General features: G+C 39.7%; 1 protein-coding gene across 8 annotated transcripts in view; it reads left to right on the top strand.

Moving 5' to 3' along the window:
* The window catches only part of CYRIB (CYFIP related Rac1 interactor B), a 97,294-nt gene that overhangs the window by 22,215 nt on the left and 52,885 nt on the right, over positions 1-22,194 (top strand). The window lies entirely within an intron of this gene.

The following is a 22,194-nucleotide window of genomic DNA, read 5'->3' on the forward strand; positions in this document are numbered from 1 at the left end:
CAAGGAGTTTCTTCACAGAAATATTTGAGACCCCAAAGAAATCAAGGGACTGTGTGTTACGAAGGTTTTTGAAGTTTTTTTTTCTTTTATCTGTTTCACAGCGTCAGCATCCTGGATCCAAATGTCAGCAACAGTGTGACAGCTGTCATACTGCTGTAATAGTGGAGTTTTACTAACATTTAAAATCTATCATTCTGAGTTTCTGGTAACATAATGTGGAAATACAAGTGTATATTAGCATGTATGTTAATCCTCAAACCAGTAAAACGTTTTCTAGATTGATCTGATAATCTGGGTTCTTCCTTATTACTGTTTCTAGTGGTAAAAAGTGCAAAGTCTCTTTTGCTCAAATTCTTTCTCCCCTCATTGACAGAGAATCTCCTTTCTTGGTGCTCTGACTGCTTGGACTTTATATACAGCTTTCAGTTAATCGGCATTTTCTGTTGTAGGTTGTGGCTCATTTGGGTGTTGGACAGTAAATAGCCTGAGATTACTGTTGTCAAGGGTAGAACGTAGATTCAGACTTAAAGGGTTCCCCCTGACAAATATCTTTGTTCAGCAAGGTGTGTTGTTTTGCACAATGTGTCTTTGGTTCTGTGTGGCAAGCTTAACAGCAAAATCTTAAACCACATGAGTAGGATACTGCTGCTAAACGAAGTTGGATTATTTCTTGCCTGGCATGCAGAGAGTATTCTATTGTTGAAACAGAAGCTTTGAGTAGGAGAGAAGATAGCTTTTTATCCCAGTCACACTGTCAGATTTGTTATTGCATATATTAGCTGTCTGAGAGCAGGAGCTGTGGAAAGAAGTGATCCCAAGATCTGCTTTAAAATATCCCCGTCAAAAAGTACCACAATTATATGAAAGTAGGGAATGAATTTGATCCCATCTGTTATGCAACTTCCATTTGTCATCAGGTGCTCTAGATTTTCTTCCTTGTTTGCAGTTTAGCTGGGGCCACCTGAGGGGACAGATTATAGGAGAGTTTGTCTTCTGAAAGTCTCTGCCTCTTCCTGTGAAGCCTTCCCTGCACTGTGGAAACCCGGTGTCAGCCAGTTCTCTTCTTGCGTACAAAACTATTCTGTCCCTTTATCTCAGTTTTTGTGTTAGTCTTAGTCTCTTGATAAAGAGAAAAAAACAGTCCATTTTTAATAGTATCTATCAATAGTTATATATATTTGCCAGAGAATTAGTTGTTGAATTAATTGAATGCAGTAGTTTAAATACACTTACGGGGGCACCTTAAGGTGTCTGTCACCAGACATCTAACACTGCTTGCTAAACATTTGGAATTAAAACTGTAAAGAGACAGAAAGCTGGGGAATATTTGTATTGCAAACTAATGATTTATTGAGTAATACAGTAACAGAAATTGTCATTTGGAAAAGCATGTGTAGGGGCCACTTTGGATTTCTGCAGCTGCTTTGGCATAGTAAACATAAATGCAGATTTTCTTCCTCTTGCTGTGTATCTTGGAGAATACAGACAGACAAACAGCCTGCAGTCTCCTTTTTCATGTTCCTGCCGGCCAGCTGGGGGCATAGATGGAACCAATGCATATCTCAATGTAGTGGAGACAGGCAAAATTAAAGCCTCTATGCAAGGATTGGATTTGCTTTTTAAACAGGTTTGTGTGTGGCCGTTGTAGTTCATTTGGTTGGTGGTTTTTAGGAAATGATGGCACTAGTGTAAGTCAAGGTTGTCACCTTTGCCCATCCTACCTAAAGGCTTGTTCTCTTTAATTATACTTAGAATTTCTGCCATTGATGTAGATGGGCATAAGCTGAGAAGAATGACTCCTGTTCATTAAGGTAATGTTAACTACCCTGAAGTACGTGACAAATGAGTTTTATGAGACACATTCATCGTGAAAATGTTTGAAAATACATCTTCAAAGCTGAAATATTTTGAGTGTTGTCAAATCACATCTCATGGATTATCAGCTGTCAAGCAAATGTGCTATAGGCAAGGCATGCAGCTCGTGTGAATATGTGCTGAATCCACACAGGGCTTGAATGTCAGTGCTAACTCCTGTGCTTAGAACCAGGATGCAGGGAGTTATCCTGGTAGTCATTTTGGTCCAACTGAATCCTTCCAGTCTGTCAGGATGACTTCAGAGATGATGAGGGTGTGGGCACAGGGGATATGAAGGCAACTCTGCTTGGATTGGAAAGAGTTAAGCACTGGGGACCCTGAAACATTGGCGCTGCTTACTAGCTGTGGCACCTGAAATACATGCATCAGTTAGGCAGGGTAAGAATTATTTCAAATAATTTTTCAACTGTTAATGTTGGCCAGTTTTATATACCATTTGATGTCTTTTCTACTGCCATTTGTTTGCTTACATCAAGAACACTTTTAAGTAAATGGATGGTCCTCTTGCACACCCCTTAAATTTTCCTTTATTATTAATCTACAGCGATATAAACTTCACTTAGGGGTATCAGCATTTTCTTCCTTGTGATCATGAAAAATTTAAGACCTCTACACAATGTAGAGAAATCCACATTTCTCTTCGTGTTTACAAAGATGAGGCTTATTTGATTACCTTTAATTCCAGGATCTCTTATAAAATCACCTCAGTTTCCCCCCATCTGTGATTCAGGAATGTTCTCTCGAGTGCCATAAGTTGGCTGCTGCAGCTGGCAGAGTGTTTCCAACTGTCTAAAATTTGCTGAGAGTAATAGGTTCTTACATAGGCACTGTTTAACATTTGCCGTTCCAGTGCTTACTGGGGATACATGTATTGCAATCGTACAAACAGCAGAGCTTAACAGAAATCAACAACAAACAATGAGCAGTTTTAGAATTTACCAAGTAAAGCTCAAAGTGTTTTTAGCTGCAGCACTTTCTCCTGTGTTCCCCATCCCCTGTGGTTTTAATTGCATTCTGCTTTTTAGAAATGGCATTTTGTCCTTTCTGTCACGTGAAAGCCTGATGTACAGAGAATACCTTCGCTGTGGAAACAGTGAAAGTAGTTACAGGCAAAGCGTAATTGAAAGGTGTAGGGAAAATGATACATTCTTTGGCTTTTCACTCATGATCATTTGAATTTCAGGATAGTTGTAAGACAGTCATGGTTGTGAGGTAAGGGCTGACCCTGTCCTGCTCAGTCTGTTTATGTGGTTTATGAACTCAGATCTGTTGTTAGGACCTCTGTTGTCTGGTTATGCTGCCCTCTTCATTTACTGTTGCCATTGAATATGGTGTTATTGATGAAATGTTTAGTAGTTTATTTCTGTTTAACTCTGACAATGTTAGTGCTGTCCATGTAATTGATTTGTAAAAGTATTTTTGGTTCCAGACTTATTATCTTCGAATGTTCTTTAGGATTGCTTTTTCAGCACACAGAAAAAGAATTTTTATTATTCTAGTATCTAGACAAGTATTGACTAATTTGTGTGTCTTGGGAAAGGTTGTTGTTTGCCTTTGCACTAACCTGAAGTTCTGATGATGCGTTTCGGAAATGGTATCTGACTGACCAAACCTGCCTTTTTTTTTTTTTTTTTTTCCCCCCCCCTCTTCTACTGTGTGAAATCATTGTGGGACTGTAGGAAAAAAAATGGGGACTAAATATCTCTGAAACTAAGAGATTGTACTTATGTTCAGTCTTCCAGCGTATAAAACTAGTTCTCTGTGATAATGTTTGTACGGGAGGATATATTTTTATTCTTTTACTCCTGTTCAGTGAAAATGCTGTATGGTTTCTGGTCTTCATTACTAAGTGTTGGACTGATTCTTTGGCTTATATCTACAGCACTTGGGATTCCCAGGTGGTCCCTGTGCAAACAGTGTGACTGGGTCTGGGACAGCTTAGCTTGTGAGATTTGACTGCATTCACTTTGGTGTGGCTGTAGCTACAAAAATAGCATGCCTTGCAAAACAAGCCTTCTGTCTGCCACCCACACCAAAACCTAAAGCTTGATCCTGTAGGCAGTTAATACGTTTATCTGGGAGGCTGATTCCATCAGCAAATGCTTTACCTGAAATTGGTGTCCACCAGGCAAAAAAACCCACCTTATATTGGTAATCACTTTATATATAAGAAAGTACAGCAGAGCACTGTCCTAGATACATTTTTAAAAGCACTTTTTACTTCAGACTACAGGGCTTAAATGTTCCCTGGTAGCAGGAGACAGTTCTGTGAGCAAATTCTGTTTAACTGGTGTAGTTCAAAAGACTCTTAAATTCAGCCATGAGGCAATTCTGCTTCTCCTTCAGTACTAGATGATTAAATTAAATGGAGTGTTAGTGTGAGTAACTTTTTCTGGTGTACTACACAAGGTAATAGATGAGTTCCTAGGAGCCCTAGTTGTAAATTAGGTGACTGGAAAGCCCCGTTTTTGTGTCTAGTGGCTGTAGCAATTGAATAACTTCAAAAGTTAGATCTAATTGCATATTCTCCCAGTCAGGTGTGGCACTGGATGATGGTTCATTCTCCTTTTTATTATGGCCCTCTTGAGGGTAACATCCTCAAGGAAACGGAATTCTTGCCTTTTTGTGTTGCACAACAAAGGTGTTTGTTTCAGCCTCTGATGTACAAATCAGTTTGACCCTCTACCGAATTAAAAACAAAACAAAACAAAAATGACAAAAAAACCAACCCCACAGTTTTCTGGATTCTAGCACTGTTATTCTGGGGAAAAAAAGCTGTAGGAATTAATAAGAAATACATTCATAGCAGGGTTGCGGGCTTGTTGTTGTTGTTGGGTTTTTGTTTTGGGGGTTTTGTTGTTGTTTAAACAAAACCTTCCTGTTTAATGTCCTTGAAAGTGAAAATTCGTAGGCAAAGTGCATTCTGGGCATGAAAAGGCAGTTCATTTCTTGTTGTATTTGCACCTTTTATGTGCTGAGACATACAGTTACTTGAAGCTGTTCCCTTCAAAGGTGGAAGTGAAATAAGTAACCACTAGACTTCATGGGGCTTCATTTCAAAGATAAAATTGCTGACCTTTTATACAAATGAAGATCATACAGACAAGAGAGAGCATTGTGTAAGGATTGCTTATGGAAGCAGTTAATTGATTCAGAGTTTAGATTTCCTGGTTCTGTGTGAGGAGATGTGGATTTGTCAGCTGAAAAGGCAATTGAATTGTAATGACGGTTTTGAAATTTTTTGCTGTGGCTACTTTGCTTGTTCCCATGTATAACTGACTGAAGTCACATTTTCCTAAGCACTAAAACAGTAAATGCTTTATCTGTTCTTACCTTTTCATCTCAGGGTTCAGAACTAAATTAATCTCTTAGCAGGAATAACAGAACAGCATAATTTAGTTGGTATCTCCAACCTTGAGGTTTTGAGGACAAACCTACAAGAACTTTCAACTAATATAACAAAGCCCAAGTTGTTTTCTCATCTCTTCTGAAGTTTACGGTTTTTTTAGTGTTCAACGTTTTTATGATGAAACCATTATTCTGTGATTTTCTTCTTAATAAACACGGGGTAGAGTTGTGTTCCAGTAGGAAACTCCCTATAGCTGTGACTGGCAGTAGAGTCTAGTAAATGGCAGTGTAAGAGACTATTGGTTAAGACCTAATATTTTGGGTGTGACATAATATTGATGTTAATATTGTGTCAGGTTTTCAAAGGAATTTCAGTTAAACAACTTCAGTAACTGCCAGAAGTAAAGCGAGGGAAGAGATGCTGTAATGGGAGTCTTAAAATTTGACAGCTCTTCAAATAACTCTAGTGTGTCTGTGCTTTAGAACAGAGTGTTTTTGAAGGGCTGATGCTTCTCACTTTGCTTTTCTCCCTGTCCCTAGTCAAGAATGGGTCTCAGTTTGACCCCATTACAGTCCTATGAAAACTCATGCTCTAATAAACATGTATCCAGGCAGGCAGTATGGAAGAAGAAATGGGTTTGGATGGACAGGACAGCTGAGGTGAGGAGAGATGGCAAATTAACTGGGAGGAGGAGCAACTTGCTTTGTGTCGAAAGCAGGACAGAATATTAATTAGAATCTGGGGCTGAGTTAGGCCTGAGTTGATGATAAACTAGCAGAGAGGTTGGGTTGTCAGCTCTTTGGCTCTGTGGAAAGTGTTGCTCAGTACTGAGGGTGTGTGTAGGAACGATGCTGCCTCTCACCCAGCATCTTGGGGACATCAAGGAAAATGAGGACTTGCTGGGCAAAGAATATGTAAAAGAGAGCTGATGGGCAGAGAAAGGCGGACAGGAGTAGTAAGGGTAGAAGCTAGGATTTTGTAAAAAATGCAGATAGGTCTGTTGGACAAGGAACTTGTGATGCTAAAAGTAGAGTTAGAAAATCTGTAAGGGAGGGATGACAGTGAAATAAACAGAGTTTTGTCCATTGCCATTAGTAGCCAAAGTATCTATACCACTTTGGCTTAATATATATCTCTGAGTGGTAAAAATTGGTGTTGTGAGCAAATGGTTTTGATTCTGGTCATGCGCTAGGTAACGATCAGGATAAATTGTCTGGGCTCTTCTCCTGGTTAAGAATCTGTACTGTTTGGCTGTAAAGCAGTGCTCAAAAGTCCAAAAGTTGCAGAAAGCAAGTAGCCATGAATACATAATTGTATTTCTTCCATTAGTACCTTGCTTCATCCCCCCAAGTATCTGGTGCTAGTTCCATCAACATGGTGTTCAATAGCATGTCTCCATTGTTTTAGACTGCACCATGCTCTTGCTAGATTGCTCCAGAGAAGCAGTTCATTTCCTCACGGATACTCTGGTGCTGCTTTCTGTAAAGTTATTTACTATCAGAATGGTCTAGTGAGATGAGGAAGTAGGTCGCTTCCTATTTTGCACAAGGAGTGAAGGCACGGAGAAGTTCAGTTAGTTTTGCATGGTTAGAAATGACTGTAACCTGACTCTTTTTAGACTGCTTTACATAGTGTAGCCACATCCCCATAGAACTTGCTACTTTTCTCTTACTATGATTCCCTTTTAATAATAAATTCTAACCTCACACTTACTTCTTGTGTTTGTAGTCTCCTTGGGCATGTAGCTGCCCCAGTCGAATCGGAGAACAAGGCAGTGCTCCAGGTCGTGCTGGTTATTGCAGCAGCAGGACATGGCCATTCAAGGAGGCAAAGTAGTTTCTAGTTTCTTCTTTTCCAGCTCCGTTGCTTGTGCAGAGAAATGAGGAAGTGTTAATTCCGGCATTGTGTGACTCTTGAGAACTTGTACTCTGGTGTTAGTAGCTCCTTCAAGCATTTGGTATTGATGCATTCCTATCTGTAGTGTACTCACACAGCTTTAGGGCCAAACTGGCACATGTTGTAAAAAGACACCTACATGGTGTTTAAGTGTTAGGGAGAAGTTGAAGTGGTGTTGCAGCCTTATTAACAGGATTGTGAGCAATGAATTCCTTTCTCAGCTTCATGGTGGGGGAAGGAGGGATGAGCTGTTTTTTTTCTTTTTCGGTGGGAGTCTCTCAGTTGTCCACATTGCTCAGCTTATCTGTTTGACAGTTCTGTCCTTCTGTCACCACTGCACCCATAAGTTCTTTCTGGTTTGGAGACCCTTGTGGCTTCTTGAGTTTCTCTATAGGAATGAAACTGTATCAACCAGGGTAAGAAGTATAAAGCTGCTGTTTCTTCTGTCAGTAGAAGCAGTGGTAAAAAACCTTTTGCTACCAACTTGGGTTTTTTGATGGTGTGTGTTTTAATTTTTAAAATTTATTTTTATTTTGAATCATGCTCATAGCTCAATTTTTCTTGGAAGCTTCTTTTTTTTTAAGAGAAATGCTATGAATTAAGTTTATTCTGGTTAGAAAATTATATAGGGTTTTTTTTTTTCCTAAAAGAAAGTGTTTATTCCTTGGTAAAGAAAAGACCCGTAGCCTTTGCTGACCTCTGTTTTGCCTTTTCTTACTAGACCTACTACGTTGGCTTATGTTCAGTTAATATTTGACTGACCAGCTTTTCAGCCCAGAGGACCTCAGCTATGGAATAAATTTGGTAGAAACTTTCTCTCTCTTGAAAGTGTGGCATTCACTGGTAGCAGATATCTCTTCAGTATTAAGTTAGAGAAGGGAATGATCATGGGAGTGCTTTTGATCTCAAGAGTCAGTCTGGGTTTCTCAGAAGCACAGCTGGCTTCTGATGCGATACTGGGAATGTGACAAAGACTGGTGTTCAAACTTGAGGTACTTTCATGTGGAAAGGACACATAAACAAAGATTTTAAACAATTAGAACCTCCGGTGCTGTTTCTGGTCTTATGTAGGCTTACTGTGTGTTTAGTTATGTTATCTGTCAGCTCTGCTCACCTTTACCTCTGTGGGTGGATTTATTCAGTTTAAGTCTCTTCAGTTCAAGTAAGAATTGTAGTGACACTTTATAAAACTGCAACATGCTGAAGCATAGCTACGTGTGGGTGAGTCAGGAGAGAGCTGGAGTAGCAATGCTAAAAAGAAAAGGAAGTACAGTCATTATAAAATTTTATTTAAAAAGGGGAAAAAAATAACCATAATAAAAAAAAAAACTTAATCAAAAGCCATCTGTCTCCAGAGGATGGAATGCAATAAAAGAGTTTGTCTCTTGGTTGCTCTCCATGTGTATGGGTTTTTGTGTGTGTGTAAATCTGTAACGCCACACGTGCACCCATGTGCTCGGTGTGTCTGCACACTGTGCAGGTAGTCAGCTGGATTGTGTTTCAAGACACTACTCAAGCAGGGCAGTTTATATCCAAACCAAATTCGAGCTGATGTAGAACTCATGTGTACTTTTAGGAAACTAATATTTTAATTATCGGTCAAAATACTTCAGTGACTTTAAGCCCCTATTTTGGTATACGAGTGATGCAGCCTTTGCTTATGCCCGTGTTCCATCTGTTGAGGGCAGATCCTCCCTGCCAGGGGACAGGCATGCACACACTCCCTCAGCAGGGCTGTGTGTTGCTGACAGTTGTCAGGAAATAAAAAATGCTGTGTTCAATAAAGTTTGATTTCTCACAATGTGTTGGATTTACAGCACTGCCAGAATGGTTCAGTACTGCATAATTTTGTGGTTTTGATATGTATACCATAGCTTCAGTGAAGGAACTAAAAATCACTTACTTAGTTCCAGCAATTTGTGTTTAGCTTCCACGGTCACATAGCTTTTATTTCCTCAGAGAACATGTCATCTTTGCTCTTAGTATTTTAGCATGTTTAAAAAAAAAAAAACATTGAAAGTCAAAAGCTTTCTTTAAAATGAAAAGCACAATTGTTGTGCTATGGTCTATTTCCTGGTTCTGAATCAGTGTTTGAAAAAAATACAAGCCCAACAAAAAAATCAACAAAATGTATTTACTTGGCAAAATGTTCTCTGCAAAAGGATTGGTGTTTTGTTTTTGTCATGTGTTGTAAACAAGCACAAATTTCATTTCACAGTTCAAGATACTGCTTCATAACTTAATCACAAGAAAGAAGCTATTTTATGTTGGTACTTCAGCGTACCAACTTTTGGAAGTCCAGAGACAGAAAAAAATTGAAGACAGTGAGTGAAAGCCTTGTTAAATATGTCTGAGCAGTCATCATAGGGCCTTGTAAATACCCTAATTCTTTGATGTGCTTGCGTGTTGTTTTTTACTTGATTTAAAACTGGTTTATTTAAGGTATTCTTTTTTCCCCTTGCCTTAGGCAGTCCCAGAGTATGAATTTCTACATTTCATCTGCTGCCCTTCCCCGAAGGAGGGCACCTCGTAAAAGCATTTTCTCTCTTATCAGGCGGTTATTGTGTGTAACATCATCTCTGCCTTACTGCTGTCAGCTGTGCTCTGCTCCATAAATTGCTGAGGCTGCTGTTGCAGGACTGGCTCGTAGCGGAAATGTGGAGGCTGTGTCCTGCCTGCAGTGCTGTAATAGAAGTAACTGGAAGGTGGGGTTCATGCTCTTGTTTTAGGTCTGCTCAGATAGTTTCACTCTCGCTGCTCTGTCCTTCCTTCTCATCTTTTATTTAGCACTTACGTAAAAGGCTCTTCTTGCTTGTACTTCAGGAAATATCTGACATAGATAGCATTCTTTGTGTTTTCTTTTGCTCTTACCAGCCATACTTTTCTGTGTTATATGCTTCCCCTGAATGCTCCTAAACCAAAATGTTTAGGATAACTAAAAAGAGTTACTAGTAGAGTCTGAGTAGTACGGTAGGTCTGGTTGTTATCCTACTGCTTCTTTCTTTAGCATCATTCATATTTGTAATTGTCTCTGCAAAGCTGAGGCTAGAACTGCCTGGAAAGGAAGTTGTTTGAATTTTGTGTTTGAGCTTTCCTTTTTTTTCATAGAATCGTAGAATGGTTTGGGTTGGAAAGGACCTTAAAGATCACCTGGTGCCAAGCCCCCAGCTCCTGTTGGAGAACTTGTTTATCAGTTCTGAGTGCAGGGCCAGTCAGGCCAGGAGTCCAGAGGGGTTTTCTTTGAGCTGTGCTTTGGAATTGGGGATGGCTTGTTCAACAGGGCATGGGTTCTTTTCTTTCTTTTCTTCTTTTTTGCTGGTTCTCAGAGTTTCTCAGTACTTGTAATTGATGCAGACTGTAATAGTCTGATTTGTATTTCTTACAAATACTCCTTTTTGGTCTGAGTAAAGTTTATAGTGCAAAAGCAAACTTTTCTTTTTGTGTGGAGCCATGAGACACTGTTCTTTTCCAAAGCAGAGCTTCCAGAAAAAAAACCAAAAACATTCTTACTTTTGTAGTGAAACTGATCTTCAAGGTCAATACTTCAAAAACTTTTCTAGTATCATCTGATAAGAACTAAATTCAGCATCTACTGCCCGAGATTTTACAATGGAATAATACACTTATTAATTTCTTAGTTATATGGCAGTAATTCTGAAAATCTGTCTTGGCTTTCATCATTTTTCTTGAACAAATTGGAAAAAAGTAGGGTGTTTTTTTTTTTTTTGACGGGTATTTGATATCCTTCCCACTCCAAATTTTGTAGGTTTCTTACGAAAGGAAGCCTGTAGGGGAAGTTTGTCTCTGTACAGTGGCTGTGTCCTCAGCCTGGAAACTTAGTGATTAGTTCCTCCTTTGCCTATAGTACCTGTGCCAAATAGTTGACTCTGTACCTTATGAAGTGGGACTGATTTAATCTTTAAATAGAAATAGTGGTTTTTAAACATGCTGCATTGTTCTTTTAATAACTAGCTGCACTTCAAAGAAATTATTTTGGAAAACATTTGTGAAGGTTCAGCCCCAGAACTATCCCATCTTAATGAGACTTGCACCTCTTACTATTGACTTACATGTATTTTATCTCACTTGTGTTTGTAGAAAACTGCAGCACATATAAAGAATGAAACAGTGATATCAATACCTTTGACTTACCCAGAACAGAAAGGATGGAAATATGTTATCCAGTCTAGTTGCCTCATAATAGGGGATCAGTTCTATCTTCTTATCATATTTATAAAAAATGATTATATTTGCATTTCTCTCATGGCCCAGCTTCTGATTCACTGGAAGGCTTGGATAGAAATGCATAATCTATTGCATAATACTTGTAAACATACTATTAATAATACATCAATATAAAAATATATTTAAACACATGATATTAAATACTCTGGGATATGCAGATACTTTTTTCAGAATTCAATAGGTGGAGTATGCAATAGAAACAACTGTGCCGGCTGATCTGAGATATTTAATTTTTTTGTTGTTGTTGACTTAGATGCTCTGATCCCAGCTGCGTAATTGTTCTGGTCATACAGGTGTGCAGGTTAGGTGATTTGAAAAGGTCCATCTGTTTCAGTGGGATGAAATTACCTGTAGTTGTCTATTGCATAAATAGAAGAAGTCATCTAAAGCTTGGACTTAAGTTAAGTTCACAGTTGTGCTTGCCCCAGCCTGTGTACTGGTTGGGCCACACAAAACAGGCTTGTGAAACTGGTCCAGACTTCAAACAAACAACTTGTGGGCTTGGAGTAGTTTTAACCAGTGAGCTTACCCAGTGAGTTAACCCTGTGGTGTTGCTGTTGGTAGAATAGAGGAAGTAAGACAAAAACTGTTTCATCTCTGGCAGTCATGGCTTAAAATATTTTATTTAAAGTGCTAGAGAGACCAAAGGAAATAAATACAGATCCTAATTTTATACTTTTGAACTTGCTTTGTAAAAAGGCTTTGTCTTTATAGCTAGTTGAATGAACTGTCTGATTTCTCCCATGTGAGGGTGGTTGGGTTTGGGTTTTCTTGTTTTTTTTAATGCAGTAAATAGAGTAATTTGTATTCCAAATGAGGAATTTGTCTGCATTATTCACTCATAAATGTTAATGCCTTTCATTTATCTTGGAAATCCTTTGACAAAGGTGTCTGGCTGTGAAGAGCGTCAGGTTTTGATTCTAACAGGAAAAAAAGTGTGCAGTTCTCTTGTCTGACGCAGCAGAAGATGAGCCAAAGAATTGAACTGTGGCCTTTGGCAGTTCTGTATCTTCCCCTGAATGCAAGGCTTTTCTGTTAAAGGGGTTTTTGTTAGGTGGGGGGTTTTTTTGTTTGTTTTGTTTTGTTTTGTTTTTCTTCTACCATGGTTTTTTAGCTTTCTAAAAGGAGACCTAAGGATGTGACTCAACCTTGCAGAAGGAAGGAAACATGAAATGAAGGCTTCTCTCCTGTTCTGAACTTACAGCAGACCTTTGCAGAGGGCTCTGTATGGTGCTAAATGAGCGTAGAACTGCTGTACTGTTCATGACAGACAGGGAGAGCAGGGCAGTGTGAGCGTTGCGGCTTTATGGAGAAAAGACACTGCACGTAATGACATCTTGTGTGTCACTACAACAAGAGTAACCTACTCCCTCATTTAAATAATTTCAGTCCAAAGGAGTATCAATCCCATTCTTCCTTCCTCATGTTTTTCAGTTGTGGGAACAAAATGCTCTGTATCCTTGCTGGTATGAGAGGGGAGTTTGAGGTGGTGGATTCAGGTTTGCTGACACTGGTGTGCAAACAGGAGAAGTGTGGATAGGAGGATGATAATACTACTGGTTCTCCATTGTTATAGATACTTTAATCATTTTGTCACTTGAGAGGTCTGAATATGTTTATCCTGTCATCTGTTGTTCCAAAATAAATTTGTATTCAATACAAATTTAGAAACCAAAGTAGCAATCATAAATATTAAACTTCTTGGTTATGGTAGTTTTCTTTGTCTGAAAATCGTATGCTAGCTAAGCAACAGATGTTGTCTTTATTCCACTTTTTCTAGTGTAGTCCATAGTGCCAAGAAAGATAACTTCTTCATGGCATTACTGTAACTGGTTTTGTTTTCCTCTCACTGGGAGATGGACAATGTACTGAAGTAAAGTTTTATAATAAGTAAAAAAACAAAGAAAAAACAAAAAAAACCTTCCAAAAAATCAGCATAAATCACAACTGGTGCTACCTCTGAGCCAGAGGAGAGACTTGATCAACCACAGAAGCAGTTTCTCATGGCAGCTGAGGTGAGTGGCAATTCCCAGTACTTTGGCAGTAGGAACAAAAGTTTGGGAGGCGACTGAGACCTGGTTGATGGTTGATCCAGGACTTCTGCACTACGTACTTGCTCTTGTTCTGTTGAGCTCCAATTTGAGCTACAGGGTAAGTGAAAAAGGAGAGACGTTCAGGGAAGTAGAGATGGAAGGAGAACGGGTGGCAGAAGATGGACTTTGTTAAAGCTGCAACCTTCTGGGCTCGGTGTTGCATTTATGATCTGTTCAGGTGCCATTTAAAAGAGTACAGTCATCCAGGGCTTTAGGAATAGACTAAAGAAATTCCTCGAAGCTTCTGTAGATCAACCTTGTTCTAATGAGGGTTGAAGAGTCCAAATGAACCAAAGTCCCACCATACCATCACTGCCTTTTTGTGCTTGTTTGCAGAGATTGAGTCTGCATGGATTTCAGTAAATGGTTGATCTAGTTTCCTGCTAGCAAGCTAACATATATGTCTGCTTTTTGTAAAAGCTGGTCATAGACCAAGCTAATGTGTCACGTGATTGGAAGTCTTAGAATGCAAATGTAGTTTACTAAACTGAATACCTGAGACCTTGATTTTAAGGAAATTGAAAGGCAATGTGGTAAAGGTACATTAAATAAATTATATAATACAGGCTGACAGAATGGGGAACTTTACTTCGCAGCACTGGAGGTTGGAACTCAGTTATCAGACCATATTTGTAAAATAAATCAGGCTCTTTTTTCCCCCCTCCCCTCACACAGTACCTAACTGGGCTGTGGCACTTGCTGTCACTGTTGGTTAGAGAGGCCAAAGATGTTCACATCAGATGTGCAGGGGTAACCTGTGATTCAGGCAGTCCCTGTATTACCTCTGAAGTGGTCCCAAGGATATTTCCCTAAATATCTGCTGTTGGACTAGGTGAGCGTGAATCATTTTGGCTGTTTCTACATTGCAAAAAACACCCGTTTGCATTTTATACATGTGAATGTAATGGGTAATAGCCTGTGCACAGTGTCAAGGTCCTTTAACATTTTAGAGAGAAAAATCAGGGCTTTTATCTGTCTTTGGATTTTAGCAAGTGTGGAGACAAAGAAAGGATATTCCATGAAAAAAATCATCTGTTACAATGAGAATATTCAGCTTTAAGTAATGCTTGTGTTTATAACTTCTGTAAAAATAGGAGCATGTCTGTACTTATTCTTGTATCAGTGCTGAAAATCAATGTATTTAAAGTTAGCGGTAGTGCTGGTTGTGATACTGATAGTGAGATTTTTTCAACACTGAAGAATAGAGAGTGAGGGAAGCCAATCACCTTTTGTTATTAAAGGCCACTAGATACAAAATCCTGTACCTTGAGAGCTGTTTCTGAAGTAGTCCTAAGTCAGGATCTCATGTTGTTCCTGTGGTAGTCATGTTTATAAAGGATGCTGAATCATTATTCATGAAACACTTTTCAGGGTTGAAGGTGATTTTCTGAAGTTGCTGATGTGAGCTCTAATCAAACCCCCCCCATCACTGACATACTAGCATCAGTCAACTTGTTTGCATTTCTGCACTGCAAATCCAGTTGTAACTCTGTTAAGTTTCAATACTGTGTTCATCAGTAGAAACAGGTTAACCTTCTGAATGGAAAAGAAACAACTTCTCCCTCTTTAGTTTCTGTGATGCTAACTGTGGTAAAACTGGGGGGAGAGAAGGGCAGGAAGAAAATATTTTTTGATTAACAACTACTGTAATTTTCAAACAGGGCTGCACTTACCCTGTTAGTCTTGTTTAGTATGGAGTGGTACAATTCTCTATAGAGGTAGTGCTGTATTTATTGTGTGGTTACTTTTCCGTGCCAGTACTGTGTTATTTTGTGAGAATACTATAAAAACGGAATTGTTGATACTGATCTGCACAAAATGGAACTTGATGCGTATCACTGCATGAGAGTGGGATTTTTCTGCTAGCGGATGTAGTTCAGGGTTTTTAGTTATAGTCATTCTTGTTTGTATTTAAATTATTGTGTAATCTGACTTTTTGTAGCTATTTTTGGTGGCTTTGCTTTTTTTCTGACGTTAATAGCCTATGTGTAGTTCAGCATGCTGCATGAAAAAATGAAGAGGAAAGGTGCAGCAAGAACTTAAATAATGTAACATGACCAACTTCCCACTACACCACAGCTTCCTACTTGCCTGCAGCCCCCCAGGCTCCACCTTATCTGTGCTGTGGGTTTGATTCCACCACCCTGGTGCTGACTGAGGGAGCCCTGTGCTTCCTGTGTGCTTTTGGAAAGGTGTTTTCTGCTCCCCCCTGGCCCACTTCTCCAGTTTGCCAGGCTGGGTCAGTGACAAGGCTGTCTCTACATCCCATCACATCTCCTGGGGTCCTGTCCTCATGATAATTGAATTGCTTGAGACTCAGGTCAGTGTGGGAGATGGCAGGGATGCTTTAGTCAGCAGTGAGCAGCTCTGGGGAGTGAAAGCAAGCCAGTTCTGTAGTGGGAGATGCCTCTGCCAGTGCCAATCCTTTGGGGACATTTCTTGGACCAACCTGGCTGACCAAGAAGCAATTCAGTACATCTCATTGGTCAGTGGAAGGTCTCCTGCTGGGTTCCCAGTTGCTTGGATGTGGAGGGCACACAGTGTTTGAGGATGTTGCTGCCCAGGGCAGCATGAGGTTCAGCAATGACAAGTGCAAGGTCTGGAGCCTGGGTCCAGGCAAGCCCTGGGATCAGTGCAGGTTGGGGGATGGAGGGGTTCAGAGCAGCCCTGAGGAGAAAGACGTGGGGACGTTGGTGGATGAAAAGCTCCATGTGAGCCATCAATGTGCACTTGCATTTCAGAGCCGATGTGTCTGCGATGGGGCTGCAGGTCCAGCAGGTCAAGGGCGGTGGTTTTGCCCCTCTGTTCTGCTCCCATGAGACCTCATGTGGAATACTGTGTCCAGCTCAGGAGTCCTCAAAGCAAAGACCTGTTGGAGTGAGTCCAGAAGAGGCCCACAAAATCAGAGGGATGAGGCACTTTTTCTTTAAAGGCAGGTGGAAGAGCTGGGGTCGTTCAGCCTGAAGAAGAGAAGGTCCTGGGGAGACCTTAGAGCAACCTTCCAGTACCCAGAGAGAGCTTGTAAGACAGATAGGGCCAGACTTTCAGCATGGGCCTATTGCACTTGCACAAGAGGCAATGGTTTTAGACTAAAAGAGGCCAGATTTTAGACTAAGGAGGAAATATTTTGCAGCAAGAGTAATGAAACACCAGCACAGGTTGCCCAGGGAGGTGGTAAATGCCCCATCCCTGGCAGCATTCAGAGCTAGGTCTGAGCAAGCTGATTGAGTTGAAAATGTCCCTGCCTATGGTAGGGTGTTGGACTAGATGACCTTTAAAAGTCTGTTCTAACCCAATCCATTCTGATTCAATGCTTCTTGGCAGGAAGTGATGCATTGGGAAAATCTGTTTTGAGATGTTTCTCTGATCTGGTGATGTGTGTTGATTTTTCATTATACATTCATGGTCTGAGTTACTTGTTTCCATCTTGTTCTATTGAGTAGCTCGGAATGAGAAAAACAACTTAAAGCAAATTTTTTTTTGGACTTGTGAACGTTTTGATCTGTTGTGTAGCTTTTGCCCTCCTTTACTATTAGGAAAGAAGCAGCAGTTGCATGAACACATAGTTTAATCTTCTCAGCTAGGAGAATTGAAATGAACTTTTTTCCAGCTAAAAATGATGAACGGTTTGGCCTAATCTGAAGTCCATCAGAGGCAGTCAATAACATGTTGTCAAGAAAAGCTAGAGTTTAACTCATATTCATTATGCTTTGTATATTCTCTGTGCTGCCAGGGCAATTAGCCTGGGAAACTGTAGGCAGATGTAATGCTGGCAGTTGCGGAATATCCTAGAGATCCAAGATTTTGTTGATTTGCATTTCATGTTAAACATAAATCCTACCAAGAAGTTAAGTGGGACATCCTTCCAGGATCAGATTTCTTTGAAACCAGTGCTGTACTTCTGATCCTTTCAGAAGTCTGTTCTAAATGTGGCATGTCTCTGCACTGTAGCCATTATTTAAGACCTTGGTTTACTAACCTGTTGTCTCAAAGCAAATTTGTATTAAGTACTGGTCTCCCAGATAGTGCTAGCAGACTGTTCTGTTTAAATAAAATTGGGAATCCGTCTTTGTAGTTGTGTCATAGTCACAAGGAAACACAAACTCTAAATTGTATCTTAGTATAAAACTGATATAAATTGTGCATGTAACTAAAACAGTAATCTGACAGTATTTGTAAGTGACTTTTTTTCAACTTACAAGAATTTTGATTGCTGAGTAGCAGCTTTTTGTGCACGTGTGTAAAGATGGGCAGGAAATGATGGCTGTCCCAGCTGCACAGCAGCACATTTTGCTGGCTACTGTTAAAGTAACTGGCACAGTCTTGTAAAAGGTGCCTGGGGAAATGAAAAGAAATGCTACACATTCCAGCAAATTCTTTTTGCTGTCATCTGTGTACAAGGAAAAAGTACTTTTTTTTTCTTTTTATCTCAGTATTCATTATGCATCCCTTGGTTAGACCTGACTTTAGACATCTACATATAAAACTATCTCATGAGAATATACTGTATCTTTCTTCCCATGATACAGCTTGAAGTGATGTTAAGTATAAGGTTGAGGCTCAGCTGTATGAAAGATAGGGTGGAAGGTTAGAAAAAGGAGAAAAGAAACCAAACTAAAACTCAACTGATAATAAATCTCTGCTGTGTAAACTCAGAAGATAAGACAGTCTCACTATGTATGTGTCCATGGTGGCAGAGCTGAGTTTTCTGGGGAACTTCTGAGTACTTGACAATCTCTGATGTTACAGTCTTTAAAGAGTAAAGCCAAAGGGTAAGAAAACTTGATTAATTCTTAGGAGTTGGGAGGAATTGTGTTGAATAAACATGAAAAGTAAAACTGAGATCTGTTTGAGGATGTAACCATAACCTGTTCACTGGCTCATGCTTCTCATGTCAAGGGCTGTGTGTGCTTGGGATTGGGGTTAGACTGAAGCAGTGGTGTGGATGGCAATGCCTTTGGAATTAAAGGTGGTTGATCAAAGTTGCAGTTTTAACTCTAATCCTTAAACAAGAAAGTTGGGATTGTTTTTAATGGTTACATGGTGGAAAGGTGTAAGTGTATACAGATACTAAATCCTGCAAGTACTTGACAGGCAGAACTCCTCTGTTGTAACACAGACATGGATGGAATTTTGACTTTGGTGAAAAGACAGGCTGCTACATAACCCATAACTACAGCTGCTTTCTTGGAACCAGTTACATCATTTACAGCATGGCTTTAACTGTGTTCCTGGCATGACAGCCTTCTCCTGTTCTGATTTTTATATATTTTTTTAATTTCCTGATTTCTCAGAGCTAACCTTTCTGTGCTGTACAGTAATAAAAGATGTGTCTTCCTGTCTTCCCTGGGAGATAATGGGGGTTGGTGATAAAGTGGTTAATATTGCCTGCTACCACTGCCTCTGTCCAGTAGCTCCTTCTAAGCTCAAATAAATTCGTAGTAGTTCTGTTCAGAGTTTATAGTTCATTATGTTCATTTTCCGTTTCAGTGGTTTTAGGTCTCAAAACCTTCTGTCTCAAGGCTTTTCCTCTTGACAGTATCGATGTAAAGAAGTAGCAGTAATTCTTACTAATCCAATTTCAATAAATGGTCGTCAGTGACGAGTTATTTGTGGGGACCTGAAAGGGTTACGTCTGTAACTGTCCTAGGAAATTCCACCATCCTTTCTGGTTTTAGATGTTTTTCAAGGAAAGAAAAAGCTGGTAATTCAGGCCAGTTAATCTTATTTTTGTTGGGAGGAGAAATTGGCATTTTCAGGTCTGATGACAGAACAGGTCTTTAAGGTAGGAGCCACTTACTGTCTTGCAGATACCTTTTATAGGATATTCTCTCATCAAAGTTCTGAAGGCAAATGCTTTAAATAAAAGTTTGGAGATAGATTTAATCCTGTGATCTTTGTCACAAGCAGTCTTCACTGACAAGCAGTCTTCACTGTCAGAGTGATTCAGGGGTAACATGAGGTTGATTGCCCTGATGCCTGCCTTTGAATTTTGTACAGTTGTGCCAGTTTAATATTAGTTTTATATGTACTTTAGAATTTAATGGGAGACTCCCTTCGCCTACAAGGAGGTATTGAATTCACCCTTTTTCTTTGCCTGTTCATATATGTACTACAAAATTGCCTTCACAGTTCGTACGCTATCTCCTCACTGCAAACATCCAGGAATGGCATCCTTGATTTTTATCTCTTTTCTGCCATGGAAAAGAACAAACTGCCAAGACTTCTTTGCCAATTCAGAACACTCTTCTGCATTTCTTTGTAATTACAGCTATCTAGAGACAGTGTAAATGAAAGGATCTTTAAAGGTAGAAGTACATTAATCTAGACTGACAGAACAGATACTGCAACTTGCTTGACTTCCCCTTTTGTCAAGTAACAGTGGTAGGCTGAAAGCCTGCCTGCTCTTGACTGTGGTACAGTACAGCTGTAAAACTTAATGTTTGGAGTAGTTCTGAGTTAAGAGATTTATAAGAACAAGGCTGGTAGCTGCAGATACTTCTTGATTTTTCCCCTCAGGTAAGTGCAAAGTTTATTCATATTTGAATAATTTGCCCAGGGACTTGCTTCCATATACAGAGATTTCTCCCAGACTTGTACTATTTGGCCTGGTCTCTTATCCTCAAATAGTTGCAGGACATCTTTTTTGTCTTTCTTAACTAAGTTGTGGATCTGGAGTTGCTTGCTCTTTGCCTTCAGAAATGGGGGGGTGGGGAGGTGGGAAATATGTACGTGGACAGGTTTTGGTTTCCCTAACTTTAAACTGTGTCTATTTTAGCCTCTGAGTATCAGTTCTATAAATAGGGAAAAGCAGACTTGGTTAGAACTTTTGAAAGTGGAAGCAAAGTCTTAAGGGGTCAGTCACATCAGAAGTGCTCATTTTCTGTTAAAATATTGAGCTAAGCATTTTTAAACAGTAAACAGGCCAAAGTAAGTTTTTTATTTTTCAGCATACTAAGGAGAAGGCTGAAAGCTATGAATTTGCATGTTGGGAATGGTGTTTATGGTGTTGACTTTAAACTGTGTTGTAATACTTGAATGCTTTACTGATTTGAATGTGGCTGATAATAATGCTTGCACACCAGAGAAGCCTTTTGAGGGTGAGGGAGCATGCAGCTTGATGGCAGATTCAAAGTCATGAACAGTCACAGATAATAGAGTGTGTTAAAACATTGTTAATACTTAAGCTTTCAAAAGATTTCATAGTTGAGAAAACTTGTGTGGAGCCCTGATTTCTGATGAAAGGTAGCAATAGATTCAGGTTAAAATGCTAAACTGTTATGTTGCTCGCTGTAGAGCATGTTTCTGTTTGTTAACTTGTGAAGGGTGCTGATGTGGCTGAGTGCAATTTAGAGCAGTTTTTATGAAAAGAGTACATGTTGTTTAGGGTTCTTTGCCTCACTCATTTCCCTATTGTAAATATCTAAAGTAGTGTAAGATGTGAAATGTATATCCTGTATTTAAGTGGGGTTTTTTACTTACTAGGAATTGCAATGGAACTTTGACAATCATAAAATTGATAGTAGGAAATATTAATTCAATTTAAATCAGAAATTCTAGAGCTGTTATTCTTTTATGGGTACAAGACAGCAGCTTTGTGGCAGCCCAGGGTGGAGTGACTATAGTGAAAAGATTCCATCAACAGCAGCATTCTGAGGAGTAGAATGGATCAGGTGAAGCCATCTGTGTGGGCTGGTTTCTGTTTGTGTCTCTTTTTCTGTCCCTTTCCCCCACCCTTTTTTTATCCCTAGCTGGTCTTAAGTACACTTCTTTTCACTTTGTGCATCTTTTGAACTTCCGTGTCACTCTATGTGTGACTTAATTCTACTTGAGTTTGTGTGCTGGGGCATGATCCTGTTTGCCATTCCCTGCTCTTGCAGTCACACGTCTCAGAGGAAGTAAAATGAGTGTTCTGCCTTTGGGATGGCAGAGTTAGGGCTTATGATGACAAAAAGTAGGAAGAGCTGTAGTTGGAAGGAGGTTGAGAACCACTGCCTTCAAGCAGTAGCTTTTATTGTCTAGTAGAAAAGTTATAGCTCCGTTTTCTGAAATAAATCTGCTTCAGTGGCTTGCCACTACCCCAATATACCTTTTTGTAACAGTGATCCTTGACATAAGTGAGTGCTGAAGCAGCTCTTTCCCATTCCAGGCAGAGTGCTCAGTGGAAGAAACCAAAAGTCTGTAAAATACTGCGTGATAATTCCTTGTGATAATCAGAACTATGATAGTGTGTACAAGAGTTTAAGGTGAGGAAGACATTATTTCTTCAGAGTTTAATTTCCTACCATGTGTTGCTCTTGTGGTGCCACATGTGTGCACAAAAGCAGCACCCAGGGCTCCAGAAACTGCCTCAAATACGGGGTTCAGTGAATTAGTTCTTGTTATTGTATTCTGGTATTAACAGGATGTGATACCTGTTAGGGCAAGGTCTGAGTGCCTGAGGTTACAGGTTTTGTATCTACTTTGGTAGTATATTGTGTTTGCTGGTTTCACAGTAGGCAGAGGAAGCATAGCTGCTCGTGCCCTCTGCTATCTGTTAGGAATGTGACATGGAACCAGAGTTAGAGATGCCACCTTTCTGAACTATCCTTGTTTCTTTGCCTGGTTCTTGAGAACGTTTTTCATGGTCTTATGAACTGCTTGAGGACTTCTCTGTGTCATAACTGTGGTGTTCATGATCATGGCTGATCAGCGAAACAGAAAGCTGGTTTTACTTTACCAGGTGTGGTTCATTCG

The sequence above is a fragment of the Hirundo rustica genome, chromosome 1 (assembly GCF_015227805.2).
Source record: "Hirundo rustica isolate bHirRus1 chromosome 1, bHirRus1.pri.v3, whole genome shotgun sequence".
NCBI lineage: Eukaryota > Metazoa > Chordata > Aves > Passeriformes > Hirundinidae > Hirundo > Hirundo rustica.